Below are 13,296 nucleotides of genomic sequence, written 5' to 3'. Positions count from 1 at the left end.
GAAATTAAGTCAATATTAAGTTCTCCCATTCAAAAGAAAAGTATTCAAATTCATTAACGTAATTACCTCGCTTTAGCCTGACTCCCCTTACTAGAGTGTTAACAAAGATATTAACACTGATGAATTTGAATTAAGTATCTAAAATTTTTGGTTTATGTAGTGCGAAGGAGGTCATGGGATCGTTTAATAAAATATGTGGTAAGATTCTTAGGCAAAACACTTTTGAATGAAATATTACCACGAAATAATTACATGGGGAGATTCCAGTTGACCTTTGAAGAACAGTATCGATAAGGAAAGTCAAGCAGAAAGTATTAGGTCCCTCCAAAGAACCTGTATGAGGATGTTGAGCAAAGTGAACGAGGCAAAAGTTATGCAGAGACCGTAGCGGTCGGCGCTTCATTCTCTCTGGCTACCCCGCTAGGGACAAAGCTTGAAAGTAAAAAAAATATATATGAGTATAATTATGGCACATTTCTTTCGATTTTGAACTCGAGGGGATATATGAATGTAATAATATTTTAGCTTCTCGCATTAATTAAGCAAAGTAGGTACAATACAAGGTTTCTTAACTCAACACGTAATCTCTCTGGAGTATAGTGGGTTAGAGCCTGGCAAATTGAGAAATAAATTTATCGGATAAAATATAACTTTTAATTAAGTCCTTACTTTGCCAAATTCAATTCATGAGATGATTGATTTAACTTTCTACTTTGATTTGTCGCAAAAAAAAAAAATTACTTTCTCAAAAAGCTCTACAGAGGTAATCAAGATGTGTATGAATTTAAATTTTAAACAGAGAATTTTTTTTTCTACCATTGTGACATTGAAAATACTGATATATTGCACGTTTTGGTGAAATGGAATACAGGGAATCTTAGTTCAGGCGTCAGTTCGTATTCCATTTAAGCAAATAGTCGCTATGTTAGAAAATAAGTCACACTTTAGTTAACTATATAAATAAATTATTATATAAATTACATAAAGCCAAATAATATAAATATATAGCCAGAAAGAATGTAGTGCTCAGAGACTATTCTCCTCTTTCCAGTTAAATTCAAAACATAGTCATAACAATATCCCGAGTCCCACTTAACAAATCAAATACAATTCAAAAGCAATCATCAATAGATCAGCTACTCTAATGATTCCGTGTAACATCACGGCATATTAGCTATATCAATCACGATCCTCACAAGCAGATGGCGTTGCTGGCGCGGAGCCAGCTCTCCGATTGGTCATTCAATATATTGTCCTCGTGATTTGTGACAACACTATCGCATATTGTTTATTGTGTTTATATTTGGCTATGTCTGTTGTGATAAGGTTTAGTTTGATTATAGTTAACTAACTTAATTTTTTTGTCGTTTCTTGCTTTATCTAGCTTATAGCAGCGGGAACGTAGTGTTGAGGCACTCCGTACCCCACACCGTACATTTTCGAGTCATTGCATATTGAGTGGCGGAGTCCAGCACTATGAAGAAATGGAAATGGTCATTTCTTCGAGTAGAAATTGAACCCACGACCGTCCCGTTTACAGTCATTGGATTAATAACGTATATTTTAGTACTATACATTTTTGTACCCTTTGCGATTTTAACACCCCTGTGTAAAAAAAGGCGTAAAAATTAAAGATCTTATTATAATTTTACTTTACTCAGTCTACAAACTAAATAATAAACAAATCACAATCAATTATAGCATTGTTAAATATAAATACAGCGCTTAAAATCTACACACTACAAGGAATGGTGCACGCGATTTGCTAATTAATAATCTATTAAGTTTAATAAATAGAAAATTTGAACTACTTTCAGTCTGTTATAACAAGGTTTTGCAGATTGTTTTTAAGGAAAAGATAACATTGGATTCATTTTTTTATAGACGAGTCTTTACCTGCGTCTTAGCCCGCATAGTCCTATGGAAATAGTTAAAAAGTGTGTAGGCAGAGTAAATGACACAATCTGAGAGCTCGAGGTAACTGACACGTACATTGTGTATAGAGAGATTTGATATTTGATGTTTTTTAAACAATTACTGGCTTACTGTTATACAATTATTCTGTGTAATATGTTAAAATTGTTTATTCCGTCCTGGCAGTGGTCGTGGGTTGAATTTCCACTGGGGGGAATTTTATACTGCTACCTTTAGATCTAGTTATAGTCAAAATAGTTTTGATATTACTGAAACAGTGCCCTTATAACATTTCGTATATTCACCTAAATAATGACTTAGACAAATTTCATATCCTTAATGTAGGTATATTATTTTACATGACTTTTACATACAATATAATATATTTGTGTCAAAATGCAGTATCGTCTACTTTATGATGGGATCGTGACTCGGCAACCGACTAGCCGTGGGGCCTGTGTCTTACGTGAGCGTGTTGATGTTTATTAAATATTTATTCCTTTCTATTTTTTATGTAGGTTCAAGTATCTAACTGTGCGTGATGGTTGGCGGTTCATTGCCCAGTCGTTTAATTGGGACTGGGCCGAACACCTTTGCGAAAATCTGATCAAAACGAAGATAATGAGATGAGCAAAGGACCATTACAGACAATCTGTAATATCACATATTATGCTGCTTTAAATAAATACATTTCTATGTAAGGATCGAAGTCACAGCCATCGCGTCTACAATCAGAGGCTGTCCCAATACATGTTGGTATTTTAGAAGGTCTGAAAATCTTGCATTCTACTCAAATAAATAAACCTCTTCAATTACGTAATCAATAATAAGATATATTTTTATAATACTGAAAAAAGGGGCAAATCAGCCAGGTCACTTGATTGTAAATGTATTTTATCATCTCATTGACATATAGAACTTGAGAGGATACAACTTGAGGATGAAAAAAAGAGTTGAATGTATTGTCATTAAAATATATTTCCATGTGCTGGTGGTAACTAAAAGTTATCTATGTTTAATATGTATATTACATACCATTTAATTTTAGTAACTAAAAATATTAAATACAAGAAATATTTCTTAAAACCCGCTACCTTCTCCGCTGCCGCTTCCCAATGTATCCTAGACGCCTAGGTAAAACAAATTGTCCTGAGGCACATCAATCATACACCTCATTATTGACGTCTTTATTTTGGCGAACCTACGAATGTTGTTTGTATAGAAAATATCATATTGTTATTTTGGGAAATTTTTATAATATATTAAGAAGCATTGAGGAAGTCGTAGCTAAGGGGCACAAGCGTATGACTCTAAATGCGACGGATGGTTGTGGGTTTGATTTCCATTCGGAGGAATGAAATATTTAATATTTTCATTTCTTCATTTCTGGTGTTAGTGACGAGGCAGAGGCAAAGTACGGCGTTAAGATCCACCACTCACTGGAGCGTGAAGCTAAAAAAACCGTAAATTAAGCAAAGTTTGCTAGTTTTTCCTATATAATAGTATAATATATTTTAATACCTCCTGGTAGATGATATTCACTAATTTAGTTACCGTAGCAGGTCTCGAGGGTCACATCGTGAAGGTCGCACCATTGTTGTAAATGACTAGCAAAACCATTGTTAACCTATTGTTAGGACACCTATATTAGCTTGTTAGAGAGAAAATATTTCGATTTTATATCAATAGTTCTTCATTTGATATCACTTATTTACCAAATGTGAAAGTAACGTATATCATGTTCTTTAGGGTTCCGTAGCCAAAGGGAAATCAAGACGAGACTCTATTACTAAGACTGCTCTCTGCCCTTTTGACTGCACGTCTGTTATTAGCCTGCATCACCAGCCAATAAATGCCAAAAGACATTGTGGATGTTATGGAACCCTACGTGCGCGAGACCGACTCGTGTTTGGCCGGTTTTCTTGTTTGTATTTAGATTGTTTTACATTGTGCTCACATATAGCAGGATAGACAGAAGGAACCTAGTGTAACGACTCACCTTTCCCCACGCACCCACTAATTTTCTAGTCATTGCGTGTTAAATGGCGTAATTTAACGCAGAACTTTGTCTTGTAGCGAGAGAGAATAATTAGAATTAATAATTAGAACAAATAATTAGAAGGGAAAATAATTAGAAATCGAACCGACACCACCGTGGCATACCACGATGAATCATAATTAATTTATTTATTTTAACACTGTATAATAAAACAAGAGAACCAAGAGATCGGTATGCCTTTAGAAATTTCCGCAATGAAATACGGAGTATCGTTGACAATGTTACCGGAAATACCCACATCCGCTTTCCGATTGTTCAAACCTAACTCGAATTAGATGTGACTAATGTAATTTATACGCTATGGCTGTTTTATACAGTAGCTTAGTGGAAAAAAGTAATTAGTTAAACACTTATTAACAAAATACAGTAAACCTATAACAAAACTGAAAATCATAATTTAATAAACCTTGTGTATTTTTTAGCTTCACGCTATCCCGCATACAGCAGGGTAGCCAGAGGGAAGTTAGGGTTAACAAATCCGTTATCCATTCCGTCAAGATAGTGAGTGTTGAGTGGCGGAATTTAGCGCCGCGTATTACATGGGCCGGGAAGTTAAAATAATTAACTGGAAACTGAAATTAAGACATTCTACTCCCCCGAGTGAGAATCTAACCCAAAACAGTAATGAAATTATACAAAATTATTATAATTCAATAAAAACGATTTACATACATCGTAGAAACCTGATTACAAATCTATTTCAAAATAGAAAAAATATATAAATAGGTACTTTATATAAACAAGATTCAGTTTCAGAAAACAAACTTTATGAAAAACAACGATTTCAAAGAAACAGTGAACGTCGAGCACTATTTAAGTCTTAAAAGTAGACTTTTAATAAAACTTCTATTTAAAAAGCTTAGTCTCGGAAACTAAAAAGCATGAAGAATGAAAGCTCCGCTTATATATTTCTTTATTTTTATATAAAACTTAAATTTAGTAAAGTAAAGTAAAGTGTCTTTATGGGAGTGCACTTAACACTAGGTTTCCAGGTTTCCTCTGCCTACCCTACTATGTGCACATAGCTGTATCCTACAGGATACAGCGATATCGATAGTAGAGCAAGTATTTGGGACAGGAATATCTTAAACATGTAAAAAGTAGAAAACAATAAAAAATAAGTAATCATTAAGTAAACACACACATTAATGAATAAATAAAAAATAATCCACAAGTAAACACAAATGATATAGGCCCAGAGGTGTCAGATCGATATCACTCGAAGAATCTACCAATTAAATTCAAAGGAATAACGAGATTCCACAGAGCTTGTACGGTTTAGAAGTCGTATTATAATTAGATGTTTAAATAATTTTATAAAACAAATTAAACAAATTCTACTAATATTAGAGACCAGCGTGGCACTGGCAGACCATATGCAGTGTTGAGTTCCACCACTTAATATGCAATTTCCTTAAGAAATTTGTATAAAGTACATTTTCTCCCTTACTACGCTGGAAAAAGTTTTTGTAAAAAGTTGTTATTATCAGAAAATATACGTTTGAAAATTTGTTACAAGTTTACTTGAAAATTACTAAACAATTTTAGATGGAATTCAATGTACAAAGAAGTTCTATAATAAAGATCAGAATATGCAATTCTTTTTATTTAATCGATTTAAATGATACTTCGTATATTCGTTTTAAATTGTACCTTCAATTAAAACAAAAATAACTTATCGATTAATACTATCTATATTTCAACATATAAAATAAGAGTAAAATAAAAAATATATTTTAATATGACACTTCTATAACTACTAAGTACTTCTTGGCTTTATATCAAAGGAGATGCAATCGACAGTTCTAATTAAAATAAATGACCCATTTACATATTTACTGAGATTTAGTACAAATGGTATATGTACTTGTATGTGAAACTACCTTTAAGAATATTACTTCTGCTCTTTTCTGCTTCTTATTTTATAACTTTTACTTTTTAGTTTAGCACCGTTTATGTCAATTTAATGTGAGGTAAAATGAGCAACCCAGGTAAATATAGAAGAAGTTAAAAAAAGAAAGACAGCACATAATTGCAAATATTAAAATGTTAAGATCAATGAAGAAGAGAGTACACTAGTAATAAATAAACAAAAATAAAGTGCATCAAATTCTCAATTAATATAATTTACAGCAGTATTTTTGATATATTTAGTATGCATATCATCACCTTACCGTGAAAGTTCTCCAGAAACAAAAAAAAAGAACATTAAACCCCATAAACTACAACATAACAAAAAAAAACATTCTTAATTCCTGCTCACTCGTATCACAGTTGAAAAACGTAAACATGACTGTTATGGGTTCCTACTTGGAGGAATACTGACTGACTCTCTCTAGTAGCATTGTCTCAAAAATTGGGCGAAAAGTGTCTTGAACTGTGCTCCTTTTGCCTTTAGACAATGCCAGAGATGCTTTACGATAAAATATATGAAAATATATTTAAACGAAACAGATTTTCCTTCGAGAAACGAAAGAACAATTAACGCGCTACCATAAAGCTACGATAAAATATTTTATTTCTAAAAAATTTTGTAAAGTAAAGAGCGATATATTAATTATTTAAAATAAGTTGATGCCGTCGTGGCGCCGTGACTTAAAATGCAGTGTAAGTTTTATTTCTCTGGTAATACAACACGGCTTTGAGTTCCGCCACTTAAGTTTCTCGAATTCATTCAAAAATAGACAATTCAGGGTTCACAAGCACCAAGTTTCCTCTGCCTACTCTGTTAAGCGGGATAAAACGTGAAGGTGTTTTTTTTGTTATTAGAACTTTCTCTTCTATATATTCTCTTCATATTTGATAGAGTTATTCGTAAAATAATTGTAATTTAAACTGATCAAAGATTTTTTTTAAATGATGTTGAATTCACAAAAAAACATATAACTGCAATTCATTAAGAAAAACTAATTAGCATAAATTTAATTAAAAGTGATTGCGGCACAATCTTTCAAGGCAACCCTGGTCTACCTCTCGGGTACTATCATGCATCAATCTTAAAAATAAGTTTCATTAAAAAAAACAAATACGTTACGGTACGGATTTTTGTGCCTAATTTGATTTCGTACTATATAATATATTCATCACGTATACAGTTGAAGAGGGTGAAATCGCAGGTAAAACTAGTCATATGTAACTTGAACCTAAATAATACATTTTTTGAATGTTAAAAACAGTAAAATTTTGTAAAATATGCTTATTATTATTTTTTGTAATTACTACGCCTACGCTCAAGCCTATGACTTGGCCCACACATATTTTTTCCTCGAATATTATTGATAGCAACTTTTTCTCGAGGTTGACAGGAGGATGAAGCTATTAATTAAAATCGTTAACCACAAAGGATACCGTTTATTACGTTTCGGGATAACGAATTGTGTTGGACAGTTAAATTATCTTGATGAATATATTTTATATTTATTTTTAAATTATTATTTACGTACTGGTCTGGTGGCAGCGTCAATTTTTAGGAGGTCGTCGGTTTGACTATAAAATGCCTAATGTTGTCTCTCTAGTTTTAAGGAATATTTTTAGTTAATAAAATCATCATTGAAATATAATTGTTTCTAGATTACCTTTCAAAATAATAATTTTTATTGATTTTTTTTATTTCAACGAGTAAAATTAAAAATAACATAGGCTACCTCAGTAATTACTCAAGGCTTACTTACTCTGGTAAATCCGGGAAATCCGAAGGTTAGGTTAAACAAAAACCAAAGATATACTGAGCGAAACTCAACCTCGCAATTTGTCTTTTTTCTCAAGAAAAAAAATGAATACAAGTAGATTCCCGCGAGTAAAGATCGAATTAGCAACCACCACAAGTGAAATTATTTCGATAGCAGACATTTTGCATTTTGTACATATAACCAAATTTAATGCATTATACCATAATTATTTCATTATAAATGAATAATTTTGATCATATCCATGCCTCTCCCGTTGGTATCGAAATAATTACAGGCCTACTTTGATATTTCAAAATAAAATTATACAAGCTCTCCCGAGCGTCGCGTCAAACGTCAAAACGTTCACGCCGTATTTAACGCCGCCATTTTGAAATGCGTTGAGCTTAATTAAAAAATTGTTGATTTTTTTTATTATTCTACGCATTTGTTTTGTGATATTAAGATGTTATATTATTCACTTTTTTTAATAGATATTATAGTATTGTATTTTTTTTCCCTAATTTTTACAGATATCTGGTTTAGTTACTTCTAATAGATCTTATTAATAATTTAAAATAATAGAATTTTAAAATCTTCACATAATTAAAAAATATGTTTACCCTGAGACTTACACCACGATGTACCTAAACACCAGGTGTTTTAAATTCTATCCCTTTTTTCCTACAAAAGCCACTTGTAAACTTACAAAACAAAAACTATGAAGCTAAGACAAATTACTCAGCCCACCCATTCTTACTTCTAATTGGATTGTAAAAAATCGATATTATGTGAAATTGAACAATTTTCTTAACGTTTTAATTAAAGTAATGAGGAAGGGGTAAATAAATATGTCATTTGCAATGTTTTTACGACTCGAGTCGTAAATTTTAAGGGATTACTTGTCAGCCTTCTTGGTTACTTTTGTTTGGGCCAATGATAAATGAGTTGTGTATATGCGGTATATTGGAATTGTAATTTAAGTGTTCCGGCTCTGCCTACATTTTTTATAGTACTACAATTACAAAGGCGGAGTTAAGAAAAATATTTAAGGATAAAAATAGACGGAAATTTAGCGGGCCATGGAGAATGGACTATCTTTACACAAGGTTCTCTGCCTATTATACACGCAGAATATATCGTGAAGTTAAAAATAAATTAAAAGCAAAAAATCTTTTTCAGAAAAAGCTTTTATTTAAACGCTCTAAAAAGGAGAAAATAAAATTTGTCTTTTAAATTTCAATAACTATCAACTCATAACCTCATTGTACACAATTTATATGATCATAAAAGCTTCTTGCACAGGCACTGAGTACAGATTCTAATCGTAACTTGTTGATATTTTTAGGAGAATTGTGCCTAATGTGTCAGATTGAATGGAAAGGTTATAGGTTCAAATGTCACTGAGAGTCAAATTATTTGTACTTTACCTACATACATTTTTAGGTAGTTTTTCATATCTAATCTTAGCAAATACATCACTGAATCCCCAAATCGGCCAATAATTGAAAACATTGCGAAACAAATTCTCGAGGTACCTATGTATGTGAGAAAATAAACAAACAAAATCGTATTTCTTAGCATTATACAAAGAAAAAACTTTTATTCCTTATTCAAAAGATCAAAGATCAGGAGGAAATCGTACCATCGACGGGGAATAACCAATTCACAGTCGATAAATCATTATTTATTGAAGCGAATCACTTAATCGAGATTCTGTAAATTGTTCGGAAGAATCTTTAGATGCGATACGAATACAACTTGTTGTATTATGATTAATATTACATTATTTTTTTAGTGTTTCTAGTTTTTTTTTTCACTTTTTACATTGTATTCCGTAACAGAAGAGTAGGCAGAGGGAGTGTAGTGTCAAAGCACTCCTTTTTAATGCTGAATGTATTGGAAGAACTCGAAACTTGGTAAGTAAATGTATTCTTTTAACTTCTGTCCTCTTTTAAATAAAATAAATTTTATAATAATATAAAAAGTAAATTTATCTCAAAATAACCTATACGTATGAAAACTGAATGATTCTTCAAACACCACTCTCTCGCGTGACCTTTTCAAAAAACAATCGAAATCCACACAAAAATAAAAAGCAAATCGGTATATAAACGTATTGAGGTCGAAAATGTTAGTATCGCGTGCTCGCGCTACATTAGCGGGCGAGCACGGAAGGTTGGAGCTGAACTATGTGCACTGCTCTATTGTGTCTTAAACATCTCTTAAAAGCACGTTTTGCGTTGATTTTGTACTGCTTAAATAGATAAGCTTTACGCTGTATCCCTTATATAACACGGTAGGCAGAAGGAATTTAATGTTAATTTCCCTTTTCCTATTTTCCGCCAAATTCTAGAGGCGTTGCGTGTTGAGTGGCGGAATTCAACGCTGTGCTTTGCCATTTCATTCCTACGAGTGGAAATCGAATATAAAAAAACCTAACTCATATACAGTCGCATAATTGTGCGCCATGACCGGCCTCAACAAACTCTTCAGTATAATATTAGAATACATAATAAAGATATTTTTTTACAGTTCTTATTTTTAAGTAGGTACATAATTTAAATTCATTAACTTCCACAAATTCTTTTATTATTATGAAATTTGGAAGTCCTAGGTAGATCAGGCGACCATGGTCGCATAACATCGATGTAGTATGATTATGGATCTTGAACTTTGGATACTTTCGTCTCCAAAGTATTTTTTTTGGTGAGCCATAACAATATACGCCCGCTGTTGCAAGTCATAATGCGGCGTTAAGCTCCACCACTGAACACACAATGCTTCCAACGTACCTCTATGTATTCGTAAAACTGAAATAAAAAACAAATATTCATTATTATGAATACATATATTTCATGTTATTACCTCACAATTTAAAGTTTCAAAGGCAATATTTTTGTGCATTTCAGAGAATATAATGCGATCGTTTCACAAATAGGTACAATACGTATATTTGCGAACAGCTATTTATAACTAAAACAAAAGGCATAACGATTTACATAATACCGCGAATGTATGTATGTACGTATGTATGTATCTGTAAAACTTATCATTTTCGATTTTATGTTGTGTTTTCATGCGAGCTCTGATTTATATCGACTATATATTTTGACTTGTAATGGTACGTGATTTTATTCTACGTTTAGTCACTATTATAGATTTTTTTCTTTATTGTTTTTTCTTGCTGTATCCCGCCGACTGTAAGCAAAGGCAACGTAGTGTTAAGACACTACGTTCCCAATTTTCAGCTTTACTTCCGCCACTCAATATGTCTCGCAAAATAAGCAGTGCGTGAGAACGTCGTGTCTTAACGATAGGTTTCCTCTATCAACCCTGATATATACGGCATACAGCGTGCAGACAAAATGCAAAAGGAGAAATGCTAATAAATGCATTTAAAGGACCCCTTTTTTGCATTTTGACATTGCTAAGTAATTATTTTTATCAGTGCCGTGGGCGGGAATTGACGTCGTGTTTTGCGACCAATGGAGAGATAAGATTTTTTACAAGGAATGCAACTTAATCTTATTTTTTATTTCAATTTCAAGCAGTTCTTTTAAGATCGATTTCGGTTTAAAATAAAAACATAACGATAAAAAAAAATATTTTACAAAAAGCAATAAGCTGCTTTTAATATCAAAAATAAGTAGCGTACCTACTAAGGAAAATTTTAAAACATTCGCTTTCAAATCACAAACGCTGTTTCAAAATCAACGAAAAAAATATCCACAGTAATGATTCTCTTATTACCGCGTTTAATTCTAACTTAATACGCTTGTATAATTCAACCATTAATACTTTTATCTTGGGACGGGAAGCTTTGACTCGCTAACATCTAATTTGGTTTTTTACACCTTCGAGTGTGAACCCCCGTTGTGAGGTACAGTCGGCTAAATATGTTCGTTTTTTTTAATTCTACGCTGTATTCCGCATACAGCAGGTAAAAGAAATCTGGGAACATAATGTGCAGATACTCCATTCTTATTAAAACACTTCCGTTCAACACTTTCCGCTGAATTCTGGAGGTATTGCGTGCTGATTGACGGAACCAAATGCTGCGATACCTCGTTACCAGAGCAAGAAAATGAAAATTAAATATTTCATTTCATCGAGTGGAATTCGAACCCACAGTGTAACTATTTTAATTTCTGTGAGATTTCTGTCTGTGATTATGTTTTGTAAATTTAGTTTTAATATTATAGTTTTTGCTAGAATTGAATCTACAACTATAATATATTACAAATTATTAAATACTCTGGATTTGTAATTAATTAGATCCTTTACATAATAGTGGTATAATTGGAATGTGTCTGACCGCACGTGTTAGTTATGGATTCAAATTCCGCGCATGGGATGGATTATATTGTAGATTGTAAGCATTGCTATTGTCTTTTGATACTTAGTTTGACGTTCAATGTCAATTTCTCAGAGAAAATCGAATGGAGATAAAAGTAAAATATTATAGGAAATATATACAAAAAAACAAAACTCTCGGTTATCTCCGTTTACTATACTCTTATGTGAAGCTAAAGGAAGTATTTCTTTTATAAATACTTGCCTGAACATATCAGAAGGTAAACTGCAAGAGTTATTAATAGAATGAAAATGAATAGAACTTTTTTAATTAAATTACAAGCAACTTTGTTAGCAAGCTTACCACAAGAATTAAGTCATTATACAATATATTATATTAAAGTTATTTTAATATTTATACAGATATTTGGAGACAGGTCGAAAGTATACAGTGTTGATATTTCAAATGTTTTCTTATCCCTTTTCTCTGTAATATTATCATTTAAATACATATATAATTAAGATCATTTTGGCATTTGAATGTTATCACTAAGATGGCAACCACGACTCTCACTTGTAGAAATTAATTATTTTCTTTGTTCAAAAACGTCGCCAATCAGTATGGAATGTGTAGAAAATCGTTGTAGCGCTAAGTTACGCCCTGTGGATCTAAGTAAAAATATTTTATTAACCATCAAAATTTACCTGCATTATTATCAAATTTGAAGCCAAAACGAGCTTTGCTTCAATATTGTATTGGTTCGACTGTACACCGCCCGCTGTTTTAAATATCCTTCGGACGCCTCGTAAAATTATTGTTAATATTTTTAATTATAAGGATAGTTTTGTGATATTTTATTTCGCTTTACACTTTAACACTTCAAGTACATTTAATATCATGGAATGTATTAATATAATCTTAAAGTTGGTAACAGGATCAAGTGCCGTCTTAAGGAAATAATCAAAACTCAATGCAAATGTGAAAGGCAGTCAAAGAAAATTTTATCACTAGGATGCTGCGTTCTCTATGCACCACCTTAATTATGAGACTACTCGTTGAGTCGTAGCGGAACTTAGCACCGCGCTTTGTCTACCAGAGTAAATTAAATTAATTTAAATATACTCATTCCCTCTAGTGGACGTATGTTTAATATCTAAAGACAGGTGTGATTTTCGATTATGATTTCTACCAATCATATGACAATGTAAAAACATAAATAAATAAAAATACCAAATCAGCTGCACACTATATCCCGTATGTCACCAGGAAAGAGAAACATGGAGAGGAAACGTAGTGTTGCAACATTCCGCTTCTCACTTGCCGCTGAATTCTGAAGGCATTGTCCCGTACGAGTGATGGAA

General features: G+C 32.2%; 1 protein-coding gene across 7 annotated transcripts in view; it reads right to left on the bottom strand.

Annotated features, from left to right (window-relative positions):
* nolo (ADAMTS-like no long nerve cord) overlaps positions 1–13,296 on the bottom strand; it is a 281,142-nt gene that overhangs the window by 141,408 nt on the left and 126,438 nt on the right. The window lies entirely within an intron of this gene.

This window comes from Heliconius melpomene, chromosome 10, assembly GCF_056956725.1.
Source record: "Heliconius melpomene rosina isolate 202511_hmr_F chromosome 10, ASM5695672v1, whole genome shotgun sequence".
NCBI classification, from domain to species: domain Eukaryota; kingdom Metazoa; phylum Arthropoda; class Insecta; order Lepidoptera; family Nymphalidae; genus Heliconius; species Heliconius melpomene.
This window is presented reverse-complemented; position numbering and strand designations above follow the sequence as displayed.